This window comes from Corvus brachyrhynchos, unplaced genomic scaffold (genome assembly GCF_000691975.1).
Source record: "Corvus brachyrhynchos isolate BGI_N302 unplaced genomic scaffold, ASM69197v1 scaffold315, whole genome shotgun sequence".
In the NCBI taxonomy this organism is placed as follows: domain Eukaryota; kingdom Metazoa; phylum Chordata; class Aves; order Passeriformes; family Corvidae; genus Corvus; species Corvus brachyrhynchos.
The window spans coordinates 1,341,273-1,344,912 of NW_008237903.1; the positions used below are offsets into that span (position 1 = coordinate 1,341,273).

At 44.1% G+C, this 3,640-nt stretch overlaps 1 long non-coding RNA gene across 1 annotated transcript; it reads right to left on the bottom strand.

Moving 5' to 3' along the window:
- Positions 1-363: 363 nt before the first annotated feature.
- Positions 364-3,640, bottom strand: LOC108446428. Its single transcript, XR_001861594.1, has 2 exons — positions 3,565-3,640; positions 364-1,700 (listed from the first exon to the last, which is right to left on the bottom strand). It is a non-coding gene; the product is annotated as an uncharacterized LOC108446428 (long non-coding RNA).

Genomic DNA, 3,640 nt, shown 5'->3' on the forward strand with positions numbered 1-3,640 from the left:
GAGGTGTGTCCGAAGGTTTCCCTGAGCCAGGGGGTTTAGAGGCAGTGCTGTCAGGTCCTCTGAGGCTGAATCCCTGTCTCAGTTCCCAGCAGCCACGACTGCTGGTCGGGAAGTTCCTCCGGGTGAGCCTCGGTCCAGCCCTGCCCAAATGATACTGACCAAGGAAGCAGAAATGTAATACGTGTTGAGGGAATGGAACTTGGCTAGAACTTCCACTTTGAGGATAACCTACACAAAAAATAGTCCAACCCTAGAGGAGAATGAAAACTGAGGGAGAATCAAGAAGGGAGCCTGCAGGGACTTTCCATTATCTGGAGTATAAGAATGAAGATAACCACAAAACCAGCGCAAGGATCAAAGATGATCTCTTCAAATGCAGATACCGCTTTTTAATGCACAAATAGCAGACAAGGGACAGAGTAAAGTAAAGGAAAATAGCTGTCTGAAGTTGATAGGGATGTTTAAAAAAGTTTCATTAAATCATCAGTGACTTTTTCACAGCATCTTGCAGCACACCTGGGAACTGGACCTTTGCACAGGAGAGTGATTTTGTGAACAAGTTCTTCCTACACTTACTCCTTTCATAAAATTTTTGTCTTTCTGTCTACTGTAACCAAACTTTTCAAGAGAGTATCTGGCAAATGAATGCAAAATGGTGAACACATCTTAAAATCTGGTCATTATAAGGATGCCCAGCTGGGAGTTGAGCTCTTCTGGACAGTGAGTTCCTTAAAAAGTGCAGTTCCCCACAGGACAGTGGGTAATAATTCTGGATTTGAGAACATCCATGGGAGCAGGCTGCAGCAGGAAGGAGGGAGAGGATTTAATCAGGACACTGAGACCAGTTTAGGGGTGGGGAAACTCCAACCCAGCCCAGCCATTCCAGCCTCCGCTTCCTGGCCCTGGGTGTTCCTGGTCTTGCTGGAGCCTCCTGCCCATTCCAGCCTTTCTCCAGCGTGGAAAAGTAACTGGGGGGGAGCTGGACCATGCAGCAGCTGAGGCCAGCAGAGGAAAGGACTGGGAGCTTTGCTGGCAGTGCAGTTGGGAGTGTGACATTTCCAGTCAGAGGCGACTGGAAATAATAATGTTGAGCTTAATGAAGAGCGAGGGAGGAACAAGGCATGAGGGTGGGTGCTAGCAGGGATTAAGCTCCACGAAAGGTCATTGTCTGATGGAAGGGAGGGAGCAGAAAAGGGAAGACAGAATGCCTTCTGAGCAAGAAGAGGGTTTTCATGTAGTTCTTCCTTGGTCTTTATTTCCTGAGGTGTTTACACGATGCTTTGAATCTATGGGTTGGTGGGCCCAGATTCCAACAGAATAATCAGACCTGCTCCATCCTGCAGCTGCTTTCAGCTGTTATTTTTGTTCTGTGGGTTCCATTTGAGGGTCAAAAAACTTGCTAAACACACACAAATGGCCTGCATAGTGTTTTGGAGATGTGGGTATTACCACATTAATTTCAGTTAACGCCAACCTCTCTTGTCACAGCCTGGCTCAGGGCAAGGGGAGAGCCCAGGGATCCCAGCTCCCCATCACATGGGCCAGAGTGGACGATGGATGTTTTTCCTCCCAGGAAGCAACTCAGTATCAATGTCCAGTGACAGCATGCACCATCAGATCACTCTGTGCTCAGGATAGGAAGTGTTATTCATTCTTCTTTTGGGACTGCAGCAAATTCCTGCACAAAAAAAGCCAGCCAGCTAGGAAAAGGGAAAAAAAAAGTATGGCTGAAGTAAAGCTCAGTGATTTAATTAAACATTTAGATTAACTCTCCCCAAAAGCCACGAGGAAAAACACCCCAAAGCATGTGCAAAAGACAGATGCTTGTGGATGGACCTGCACAACCTTTTTCACAGCCTTTTATGTAACTTTGGTACAGGCTTAGACAAAAAAGTCGTCCTGTTCTTTCCAAGCCAGCATGAAGCACAGCCAGGAAGTGTTAGTCATCAGAGAGTTTTGGTAGTCGTAGTTTGGAACCCCCACTGGAGTGTTTGCTTTGTGCACTGCTAAAAAATCTAACCCGAGAATTGGCCACTATCTCGGTCAAATCACATTTCTTTCTAAAATAGCTTTTGACTAAATTATCGCTATTAGGAGAAATTTTCCTTTTCACGCCCTCACAACACAAGACAAATGCAAAAGAAACAACCCTTCCCTCCTCCCCAAGGAATTGTAACAACATTTTTTTCAGTGAGATTTGTAGGATTTTTTATTAAAATGTATTCTGAATTGTGCTTTAATGGGGGAAAAAAAAGAAAGAAGTTATTATTTTTGTAACCAAAATAAAGCAGATGTAAAATTTTTCTCAGAAGGTTTTTACCCTCTAGAATGAAACTGAATTTTTTCGTGGATTAGTCTGAAAAACATATTTTAAGATTTTGTGAAACAATACATGGCTTTCTCCAGTTACTGGCCATTCTCAATGGTACATCCATCCTGTAGGCTTCTGTGTTCTGGCAAATTTTGGAAATTGCCAGTTTTGGCCAAATAAACAGTATTTTTATGCATAAATAAAATTTGCTTCTACAATCAAGATGATTCTCTGTGAAGCATTTAAGCCCTAAGTGCAAATGGTTATGTGTTCTTTGAGTTCCCGAAATGAATCATGGAAAACTCTGACATAATAAGGTGCTGTTATTAAGTGCTATACAGCTACAGTTGCTATAAAAGTGAAGAAGAAACCCGAGGTGGTGAAATAAATCTTCAGCTGGGACAAATCAGCACAGCCCTATTGAACTGACAAGAGCTACACTGATTTAAACAGAGATTTTCATATGGCCTGTCATTCACTATACCCAATAAACTGTGGTGGAGACAAGTGAAGTAACATGGTTTATCCCAAAGGCTCTCTTAACTTTTTGGGAAAGTTCTCCTCGATTTTGGTGGTGTAGGACTGCACCCTGTGCTGCTCAGGGACACTTTCCTCCTGCACACTCACATGGCAGCACTCACGTCTGGGTGCCTGAGTAAATTTGCTCCTCTTGGCCCTAAATAACTCCACCGAAACAGATCCCTTATGATCCCTGCATGGTGTAGGCTCACAGAATCCTGGCCCAGCCTCTCCCATGGAAGAGGATTTTATCAGTGTGGGATCTCCTCCCACTGCTGGCAAGCAAAGCAGTGTTACCTCAAAGGTGGGTCTGCCTTAAGCACCACAAAGTAGCACCAACCCATGAGGAGGGAGACTTCAGCTCTGACTCAGGTCACAACAGGTATGTTATTCCCAACCCGACAAGCTTCTGTTTCAAGCATTAATTTGCTTAAAGACTAAAATTACTTAATCACAGATGTGCCCTTTTCGGGCATGTTGCCTCTGTTTCCTTCAGGATTTTGAGGAATTTCGTAACAGTGCTCTGACATCATTGCACCCAGACACAATGTGCACCATTGTCAGATAAAGCATGGGTTTTGCAGTTGCATGACTGTGTAGCTTTTCCTTTCTATTACCCAATGTTTTCCTTCTCCAGTTATGAATGCTCTGAATCACACACATTCTTCTGGGGAATGATGAAGACATTCCTGTTTTAGGGAAAACCAAAGCAAAGAGGGATGGTTGTGTCTTACCTGTTCATAAAGGATGCTCAAGGCTACGCCAGAGTGGCACAAAGCAGAGCACACAGGAGAGGTGGAATGCTTCCAA